This window comes from Canis aureus, chromosome 29 (genome assembly GCF_053574225.1).
Source record: "Canis aureus isolate CA01 chromosome 29, VMU_Caureus_v.1.0, whole genome shotgun sequence".
NCBI classification, from domain to species: domain Eukaryota; kingdom Metazoa; phylum Chordata; class Mammalia; order Carnivora; family Canidae; genus Canis; species Canis aureus.
In genome coordinates this window covers 12,996,942-13,008,325 of record NC_135639.1, presented here as the reverse complement: position 1 = coordinate 13,008,325, position 11,384 = coordinate 12,996,942, and the positions used below count along the sequence as shown (strand labels likewise).

Below are 11,384 nucleotides of genomic sequence, written 5' to 3'. Positions count from 1 at the left end.
GGAAAAAAGCATCTTCTCTATGTGAGACCAGGCACTGAGGGTTATTTTGTTAAAAATTCGGTCCAGAATCAGCTGCTCCTCCCTCCTCCCTTTCGGTTTTCTTTTAAGGTTTTTGTTTTTGTGGTTTTCTCAACTAATTCCGTTTGCACTTGTGAATGATAATGAATTGGTGCTCTTAGAGGAACTTGAACTTCTTGGATAAAAGATGTGTTCCATGTTTAAGTCGTTAACATTGACATGATTATCTTCAGAGTTTGGCCCCATTAACTTGATTCCCGAGTCTCTGTTTATCGTCAGAGTCTGTCACAGAGCTTCATGGCGAAAGGTCAGATCAGAACGAAAGAACACAAGTGATGCAGACAGAGCGACAGATCTCTCCGTGACATAGCTGCGGTCATTTGCGCTCAGTCCAGGGTGGAGGACACAAAATGCTTCTGACTTCAACACCAGGCACATTATTTTCAAGCTATGTCGAAGATCTGCAAATTTGCGTAGGTAGCAGTGTCCTTAAAAATGTCCCTGCCCTTTGAGCCTGAGAGTCTATTTCCAGTTCTTCGAAGAAAGCAGAAAAGCACGCAAAGATTTATGTTCAAGGCTGGTCATTTCAGCTTTGTTTCTAATAGCAAAAGAATCGATGACAATCTAAATGTCCAACTATTGGGGATTATCTAAATCAATGATATTATCATACATAATGCCACAATCCAAGACCATACCTTCAAAACTATTTACTAACTATAGGGAAACAATCACGGCTCATTGTTACATAAATTGTGCGTTTTTAGAAACACAGCAGTGAGTCATGTTGTATGAAACATTACATATTTGTGTATAGGTAACAACAAAGCCTATAGTGCTTTACCAGTGCTTCCCAATCATTGTGTGTGTGTTGGGGGGTGGTGGTGGATTATTCTTATTCATTCTTGGTATTTTCCCATATTTCCTAAATTTTCTGCCTTCAATACAGATTTCTTTGGTGATGAAAGCAAACCCCCCAAACTCCATAAATTATTTTTAAAAATCATCAAGGATGCAAGCCCTTGTGGTTAGGTATTTAACCGGAAGCATGGATCCATGGTCAAGTACGCAGGCGAACAGACTGGCAAACCTGCCTCTCTCGGCTATTCCAGGACTTGAATAGAGTTGTCAAAAGGAAGTCCCCTAACATGCTTTTTGCAGCTCCCAGCCCTTTATTAATGCCACATGTGCTCTTGTAAGGTTAAGTTATTAAGTGATATACAATAATTGTCTCTACTCCAAGTAGACATTTCATTTCACTCGGCTCATGTGGATCTATTTCGGTATCATTTATCACAACGGCTTTTTAAGAACCATCTCAGTGGGCCGCTTCTCTTGTCCCTCTCTTTGAATGCAAGCCGACCTAAACGGCCCCAGTAAGAAATTAAATATAATTACCTATGGAACCGCACAGGGCAAAAATGGGATCGCACCAGCTTCCCAAGTGGAACAAGGCGTCTGGAGGCCCCTCATCCTCGTTCCTCCCCGGAGTTAATTTGCCTGCATTTCCTGCCTCGCCAGAGAACGCTTACATGCAGCCTCACAATGACCTGTTTAGTCGGTAGTGGAAAATTATGTCATTTGCAAGCAAGCTTTCAGCTGTGATATTTTATAATTGTTAAGATGAAAACCCGATAATCCTCTCCCCCTTCACATAAACTGCAATCCATCTTTAAACCTGTGATAATTCCTAAAACCTGCCGCTTAATAAACTAACAAACCCCAGGCCTATGTGATTTTACGGGGAGTCAATCTTTGATCAGCCAAGCTGAAATGGGTCTGATAAGGGGACGCCCTTCCACTCTGGGAGTCGCCACTTGAGTGGGTGATTGCTGTTTCCTCCTGGTCCTCAAGTGCCAAATAAGCAGAAGTCTTCCCGAGCTTCTTATCTCTTTCACTTTCTTCTCGAGATCTCTGTCGCTTTAATCCGGCATGTCTGCTGCTGGTTAACAAGGAAATCCTATGTCAATTATCGCCAACAACTTCCTGCTGCGTAGCAGTGGGGAATCAAAGCGTCGGAGAGCCTTTTCACACCAGAGAGTGGTGCAGGGCCTAATTAAATGGCCCTCATATCCTGCAGCCTGGTGGAGGCCACATGATAGATAGCTAATGAAAGATAGCCTAATTTTTCTGAGACCCGTTTGGAGGCTGGTGGGCTGTCCGGTGGGTTGCAGGTGCACCCTAGGGTGGGGCAGCGTGGGGGGTTTTTCCCACTTGCACTAAATTCAGTGGGTTTGTTGTCAGCACTGGACAGCGGGATGGGAAGGGAGCCAACCTTTGGGAAGATTGCATCTTATTAGAGTTGTTCTATAAATCAGAGGTCCAAATGGAGAGGGGGAGGGACGTGCGGGAAGACACAGTCACATGTGAAGGTCAGGCCTGGAACCAGACCCTGGTCTATGGAATAATTCACCTGGCTCCGACACCAGAGATTTTAGTTTGGGGCTATAATGATGCTGCTTATAAAAAATCATTTTATAAGATCACTGCAAATCATTACCTTCAAATGGCATTCTTGCTGCATAGACAAACTAATATATATAAAACTATATAGTAACTATATGCAATAATTAATATATGTTAATATATGACTAATATAACTCTATAACTAATATATCACAATTTTTTTAATCTTTGTGACTCACATTTTCTCTAGCTAGGGCAGGGGTTCTCAAAGTGTGGTTCCCTGGGCAAGGAACTTGACCAGGGAACTTGTTAGAAATGCAAATTTCTCAGGCTCCACTCTAGACCTACTGAATCAAATACTCTAGGGGTAAAACCAGTAACCTAGACTTTAACATATGCTCCAGGTGATTCTGAGCCATGCTAAAATTTGAGAGCCACAGGTCCAGCATATTTCCAAGAAACTCCTTTGTAGATGACCAGTTTGAGTCATTACTTTTAATATCACCATTTGTTCAAAAAAATTCAACATGTTATGTAACGGACACCTTCCGTTATTTAGCCTGACTTGATGTCTATCTGCCTTTTACCAAGATGCATATTTATAAGGCTGGAATCATTTCCTGAGTTCTGACTCATGATGTAGTACCTTACTGAGTGAGGCAATTTTGGCTTTAATTTAAGGAAGTAGGGAGTGAGAGGTGGCGAGTGTATCCAATGAAATATTTAAGTCAATTTTCCAGAGCTGTGATTCTTAGGCTTTTGGACTGAAAAAAAATTCAAGGCACCAAGGTAGGGTTAGTAGCTTTTTATTTTGTAACAATGTTTATCTTTTCTAATATTTCATAAAAGAAAGAACATTTTAAACGATGAAAAATGATAATAGGAAAGACATAATTTTAGAATAAAAGCCAATCCTTTCAATGACATGAGTTTTTATGAAAAGCTCATTCTGTTGCTTTTATTTTCCTCTTTTAGTAAAAGATCTGTGTGTTCTTTGCCATGAAATGGTATCGGTTTGCCAACCAATATCTAGAAATGGCCAGTGTGGGTTTGATTTAGAAAAGAGGGGCAGGTCACACTCAAGCAGTGGCTCTTGACCGAGGCTGCCTCTGGAAATCACCAGAGGGAGCTTTGAAACCTCTCCATGCCTGGGCACCACCCCCAGAGGTTCTGATTTAATTGGTCTACCTTGACAGCAGAAATTTTGAAGAAGTGAGAAGTGCTTTAATGTTTGTAAATCATCTTATACTACAGAGCTCCTCAAACTTCCCTGTGTGCACATTTTCCCTGAGGATCTCATTAAAATGAATGCAGGGGCTGTTCAGTAGATCTGGATGGAGGCTCAAGATCCTTCATGTCTACCCACATCCTTGGCGATACTGCTGCTGTTGGTCCGCGGACCACACTTTGAGTAGTACAGCCCTGCAGCCCTTACCACGAAGGATTCAAGCACCTAGCTGAAAGCCCAGTGCCTCTCCTAGCGCCAGCTGAGGGGCAGGAGCCCTGATTTCCTGGAGAGCAGAGACCATCCTCTCAAGGTCAACCCAGGAGCAGTGTCAGGGACATGGCTGATCCAGCTCCGGGGCTACCTGGGATCCTCACTCCAGAAGCAGCCACAGGCAACCCCCTAATGAGACCTCAGTCCCTCTCCTGGCTTCCATATATGTTTTGTGGTTACCATGGCCATTCTGTGGCAAACTGGGAGGCCTAAATTTGGCAGAGACTCATACTATGTTGGAGGCCAGAGAGGCAGAGTGAGGACGACAGCAAAATTATATCGCCAGAGCCTGGTGCTTTCAGGATGCCTCCAAATTCTCTTCACTGTACCACAGAGGCCAGGCCTGAGCACTTCCTGACAAGATGCTGACGCAGCCAGGACAGGATACGTAGCCCTGCCGGATGCCCATGACCAGCCTCAGGGGTAGGGATTTGAGTTCTTTTTCCTTCACTATAACTCACATTGTACGTGATTTCCTCCCATCCCTTTAGTTCTACCTTAAGTTTTTACCTTTTCTATCCCCCCTTACTAGAACTGTGATCTTGGGCAATTTCCTTAACTTTCTGGGCACCTCAGTGTTCTTTTTTTTTTTAATTTATTTTTTATTGGTGTTCAATTTGCCAACATATAGAATAACACCCAGTGCTCATCCTGTCAAGTGCCCACCTCAGTGCCTGTCACCCAGTCACCCCACCCCCTGACACTTCAGTGTTCTTATCTGTAAAATGAGGTAATAATAGCCACCTATTCAGAGGATTGTTTTAAGGACTAGGTGAGGTGATACTTAGCAAGAGCACTCTGGGAGTTATCACACCGCTGATCACCTGCCTGCCTGTAGACATTTTGAAAAGCATATGGATTAGGATTGGAAGAGACCTCAGAGGTGATCTGGTTCATTGTACCCAATTTTACAGATAATATCAAATGAGTAATATCAAAATAAGTTTTAAAAAAAAGATTCCTGTGGAATAGTGTTTTTTACGTAGCTTAAATTAGGTGTTTTAGGTAGTTTAACTCAGTTCAATTATTGATGTCTTACAGTCTTTTTTTTTTTTAAGATTTTATTTATTTATTCATGACACAGAGAGAGGCAGAGACACAAGCAGAGGGAGAAGCAGGCTCCCTGCAGGAAACCCGATGTGAGACTTGATCCCAGGACCCCAGGATCACGACCTGAGCCGAAGGCAGACGCTCAACCACTGAGCCACCAGTGTCTTATAGTCTTTACATAGAACACTTCCATAGCAAATTACACATATGCAATACTTTGTAAAATGACTTCAAAATAATACTTTATTGCAGTAATGCCAATAACTCAACCAGTTGTGGTGTCTAAACCAGTTGTAGTTTCTACACTTGGAATCTGACAATGTTTTTGAATCTTGAGGCAACTTAGCGTCCAACTATAGTTTTAACAACTTTCACTTGGGACTGAGCTTATACTGACAGTGAGGGAAAATCCTGCTTTAGGGAGCTGCAAAACAGGCTCAGAGCACCCTGCAGAGAAATATCCAGAAGCCCTGCTCAAGGCTCCCTAAACCCCTTTTTTAGTGCTCCTGAGGACAAGTTAATTTCTGAGCAAATAGTAGTTCTTCCTCATTTAACACACTTTGCCTCTAAATATAAGAGTTGGTATCAAAGGGAGTTAATTCCATTTCCAGCACAGTTCTTGAATTTATCCAGAGTTTTCCTATAACTCAGATGCTGTCATGTCACTCTCCTGCTTAAAATTATTCAGTGCATCCTTTTCACGAGGTAAAGCCCAAATTGCTCATACCAAATTATCTCCTACTCCAGCCTTCAAATCACCTTATTATTGTAATTGTTCCAAATAATATCGTACCTACTCCTGTTATTACCCCTCTTACAAAATGTACCTATCTTTGACAAAACATTCACTCTATCCAATCATTCTGCAAGGTCACTTATGTGGACTATCCCATTTATGACTAGAAACTGCTGCTACCCTGATATCACAAACGGGAAATCGAGGCACAGGAAAATTCGAGTCATTGCTCAGCTACAGAGTGAGAGGACTTGGACTGAGATTCAAGACCTGAGATAGGAAATAATGGCAAACTGGATGCTGTAGCTCCAACCATCACAACTGCATTCCGGAAAGGAAGAAGGGAGAAGCAAAGTGATAGAAACCTCACCCAAGAACTTCAGCCTACATCCCACTCTCACAAACTTTGTCACACGGCCACTCACGTGCAGGGAAGGTTGGGAAGTCCAGTTTTTTTTTTTTTTTCATTTTGGCATATGGCTACCCCAACCAAATCAGGGTTTTATTAGTATGAGAAGGGGGAAAGGTACACATTGGGCAAGCTACCAGCTGTCTCTGCCCTGAGACATGACATTCTCTTTCATTTTGGGGAAGAAGTCCATTAATTCCCACTGTGGCTGAAGGACCCCTTAGGTATCAGGCTGGCTGTTTGCCTTCCAGTGTCTTCTCCGGGATACAAGCATATGCGGAATGCTGAGAGGCACATTTGTCACTCCTCTGGGAATGGGAGTGATAACTTATAAAGTGGACATACACGTGGTTACGTGATCGGCTTATGAAAAGATGAACACAGCTACGTACATTACATCCTAGCTATGATTCCACTTAACCTGTAACAGATCAAAAACCATCAGGTCATCTGTGTCCTTTTCCTAAACATTCTACTCACATTGTGTCTGGCTTCTTGTTAAAAGTACACACCAAAAAAAAAAAGTACACACCAGCATAGCAAATTCTCATTTTTTTCTCACACGCAGATTCTGATGCAGTTCTGTGTGTTCATTTACATTAGTACATTGTGTCAGACCATGAGAGACTCCTAACTCTGGGAAACGAACAAGGAGTGGTGGAAAGGGAGGTGGGCGGGGGGTGGGGGTGACTGGGTGACGGGCACTGAGGGAGGCTCTTGACAGGATGAGCACTGGGTGTTATGCTATATGTTGGCAAATTGAACTCCAATTAAAAAAATATGATAAATTAATTAATTAATTAATTAATTAATTAATTTAAAAAAACCACTTTCACGCACAGGTGCATGGGCTCACCCCATGGCCCTCACCTGAAAAGACATATATCATATATCATGATGTTGTACGACTAACAGCTACTGAGATTTTATTTCCTTTGACTTTTTTTTTCCTCAGCAACATTAAACCGACTTCTGCCCAGCCTTCCAGAATGTTCCAAAGATAACGGCAGTGGGAATTTCTGGAGCACTTGTTCCTACATTGAGATGTCAACCAGTTGCTATTAGAGTATTTTAATAGATGAAGATTTGAAGTCAACTTGGGATTTCCTTCACAATTCTAATTTGAGTGTTTTCATTTTAAATGAATAATTGAAAATGTCAAACATTTTTTTCTGTGTGTGTATAGAGAGGCATATATGTAAATATTCATACTGTTGACTTTTTTTTTTCGTATTATCAACGTTTCATGTAAAAGTTTGTTACCGATTCACAGGGAAGGGGGGGAGAAGGAGAACCATTTTACCATGTATCTTGATTTTGGTGAATTAGTTCAGCATTACATATACTGACGATACAAGGACAGAGGAGACATTTTCCTAGAGGACAAAAGCGCACAGCTTTGGAATCAGACCAGTTTTTGAGAACAGGCTCGGATGTTTATTGGCAAACTTCCTAAGCTGTTTCAAATGTCAGTTTTCTCATCTGTAAAATAGGATGGTAAGGGGGGATGACAATAACAACTAACATTTATTGAGGATTTCTCATGCGTTGCAAAATGCGTTAGATACGTTCTCTCATCAATGCTCATCAAATGTAATTACTATCATCAGCATTTTCATGGTACCACCTGTATCGATGATCTATAGCTGCATAACAAGCCCTGAAGATTTAATGGTAAGCAACAACCATTTCTTTGGCTCACCATGAGTTAGAAATTTAGGCTAGACCCTGCTGAGCCCTTCTGCTTTCCAATGGGCCCCTCCTATGTCTACAGTCAGCGAGGCTTGGCCACTGGGGTGACAGAGGTGATCTGGGTCAGATATCTCCCCTCATGAGGCCAGCTAGCCTGGGCTTGTTCATCTGGAGGAAGCTGTACTCAGAGAAAGAGAGAGAACATAGGCCTTTTGAGACCCAGGCTCAAAACTGGCACACCGCCACTTCTGCTATGTTCAGTTGGCCGAAGCGATGCTCACAAAGCCAAACTCCCCAAAGGGTGGGGAAACGGACTGCAACCCTTGATGGGAAGAAACGCAAAGTCTCAAAGGAAGGAGAGTCACGGCAGCCAGATTTGCACATAGTCTCTCCCACATTGTCTACTTCAGAGGGTTGTTATAAGGATTCACAAATAAGAATAGCTAATCTTACCTAATTCTCACCGTAATCCTACGTTGGAGGTACAACTGTTGTCTCCATTTTAGAGATAAATGAGCTGAAGCAGAGAGATGTTCAGGCTCCTCCCAAAGTTGCTCATGACTAATGAGGAGCCAGACCTAAATGCAAGCAAAACTGTGACACGAAATGTAGTGAAATGTGACAAGGGTGGTGCCTGGGTTAATGTATTATACTAATGTCACTTTGCGGGCTATGGCCACGTGCTATGGTTTTGTATGATTTTGTCACTGGGGGAAGCTAGGGGAAAGTGCGTGAGAACTCTGTACCATTTTTTGCAACTTCTTGTAAATCTGAAACTATTCTAAAATACAAAGTAATTTGGAAAAAAATTGAAGCAGTTCGAATACTTAGCTAATGCTCTGTACACACGTAATGAGCTGAGCATAGCGCCCGGTCACATAGTTGGTGTTTAATGAATGTTAGCTTCCTCTGCCAAAAGCCCATTATCTATCTTTCTAGATATCTATCTATCTATCTATCTATCTATCTATCTATTTATTTATTTATTTTAAAGACCTTACTTATTTATTCATGAGAGACACAGAGAGAGGCAGAGGGAGAGGCAGGCCCCCTGTGAGGAGCCTGATGTGGGACTCAATCCCAGGACCCCGGGATCACGCCCTGAGCTGAAGGCAGATGCTCAACCACTGAGGCACCCACATGGCCCACCCATTATCTATTTAGAAGAGCAAAGAAATACCATCTGAAGTGTAAGAATGGGTGCCACCTCAAACCACCAAGGAAGGGACGACTCAGATCTGGCCCATGGAAATCTGGGATGCAGCAGGGGCCATAGCGGGCTCCCATTAGGGCAAACTCTGCAGTTATAGGGCAAAAGCAGATGTGTTACAGGACTTCTGCTTTTCTAAGATTACTTTGTGGAAAATCTTTTTCAGATCTCACAGATCCCCAAGGAGTCTCGTCTTAGAACTGGAAAAACTGGTGGGAAGTCTAATTAAAAGAGAACAATATGATATAGGGATTAGTCTAGCTTGATAGGGTCAAGCCAGGCACGCTTTCCTACCTCTCAAAGTTAGCAGAGAAAAATTCTTTAACATAAAAAAAAAAAAACATTAGCAAATGATAGGCTACAAGTAGACCTAGTTAGGTTGGATTTTCACAAAGAGCGAGATAACAGCCTTTGAAAAAAAAATTATAAAGGAAAATAAATAGCCATGTGTTAAAGTCACAGAGCCAGCAGAATAATAACTATAATAACTACAGGAAAGCAGGTGCTACTGGAAACGGATGTGGTCATGACCCACTGCTTTAGCTGCTTCTATCAGGCCCCGCGTCTGTGCATTAATGATTAGATGAGAAACAATTGATGTCTAGAATGTTCTGGGAGGATGTTTTCTGGTAATGACTGGTTGGTTTTACTTGATACCTTGACAGAGGAAAACAAGGAGTCTATTAATGATAATAATAATAAAAATCATAATAGCTAACATTTATTGGGTGCTTACTGATGTGCCAGGAACCCTTTTAAGTGTGTTACCTTTGTCTCTTTGAATCTTCACAATCTTTTATGAGTAAGGAAATTGAGATATGGAAATGCTAAGTGACTTTCCGAGGCATGGAAAGCCTCGCTGTGGTTAAACTGGGATGAAATGTTGTATTGTCCTGGTATAGAAGCCGGCTCATTCTGGAAGAGTGCTTTGGGACACAATACCTGTTCTCATCACCATTCCAATCATTGGAGTTTGCCAAGGAATGAATGGTGGAGCATCCAAGCTCATAGCAATGAGGCTCTTGTTACTTCCCTCGCTGAGCATAGAACGCAGGGCACTGCTTCTCAGGTGGAAAGTATTAAACTTTCTCCAAACTTACAGGTTTTGAGCATTTCATCTGGAATTTATTTTTGTTTATGATGTGAAGTCTGAGTTCTAGTGCTCACCTCCACCCCGATAGCCAACCAGTTATCCCTGGGTCATTTAGTATAAAAACTGTCCTCTTCCCACTGAATCAGAGTGTCACCTTTTGCACGTATTCTGTCCCATATAGAGTGTGATCTATTTCTGGTTCTCTACTTTACTCTTGACCTATTAATTTATTCCTCTGTCAATGGCATGTTGTTTAGATTATGATGCAATACACACACACACACACACACACACACACACATATATATATTTTATATAGTATAGCATAATGAGTTTCATTATTTTGTAAGGGAACTCCTTGAAGTATTTTTCTCTTTCTTCTCTTGGTCATTCTCAGATAGTTATTACTATATATAAACTTTGAAATAGTTTCAGGCATTCTCAGTCCCCTCTCCCCCAAAGAAAAGCACTGGGCTGCTGAATTCAATTGGATTTCATTTTTAAGTTAATTTGAGGAGGGATGTTTTTATGATATTAAGCTTTCTTATATCAGGAACATGCTGTGTTTCTCCATTATGGGGAGGGTTGTCTTATTTTAAGATATTTAATAAGATGTTATAGCTTTCCTTATAAAGGCTCTATGCCTTTATTATTAAATTTATTCCTGGTTAATATGGGGAATAGAGCCTTTTTCATTTCTATTTTTTTAAATTTCTGTTTTGTAACTGGTTTTTGCTAGTGTGGTAGACTCTGTGGTGCTGGCCCACATCCCTGCAGCCTTTCTGCTTAAGTGTTTCCAGGTTGACACCCTTTTTGAAGTGCCAGGGAATTAACATTGTCTAGGTGACTGCTGGGAAATGAAACATAAACCCCCCAGCTGCCTCACCTCTTCCCTTGTTCACACCTAGGGCCCACATGGGACATGCCCTATGACCAGCTGATGGTAAAGGAAATACCCAGTTCTGGGGCTCACAGACGGGTCAGCTCTATGTGTTGCAGCAAGCTAACAATGAATGCTTCTGCCCTACACTCTCAGGTGTAGGTTTCAGGTGACCCTGAAGACAGCAGCACAAGAAATCTTCCCAGTGGGCATAGCTACCAGGAGTACACCTGCTACACACTTGCTGTGGAGGGAGAAGTGACCTAACATAAGGATACACTTAGACTCCTGGGAAGTGGTAAATGGCTTGGCTGGTTGGGAAGGTATCTACAAAGACGAGAAGATCAGAGACAAAGAGATCTGGGAGAATAAGGTGTGGATGGACCCAAGGG

General features: G+C 42.0%; 1 long non-coding RNA gene across 1 annotated transcript; it reads left to right on the top strand.

Annotated features, from left to right (window-relative positions):
• Positions 1–4,680: 4,680 nt before the first annotated feature.
• On the top strand, positions 4,681–7,280 carry LOC144300780 (uncharacterized). Its single transcript, XR_013367559.1, has 3 exons — positions 4,681–4,805; positions 5,876–6,144; positions 7,073–7,280. It is a non-coding gene; the product is annotated as an uncharacterized LOC144300780 (long non-coding RNA).
• The last annotated feature ends 4,104 nt before the right edge of the window (positions 7,281–11,384 follow it).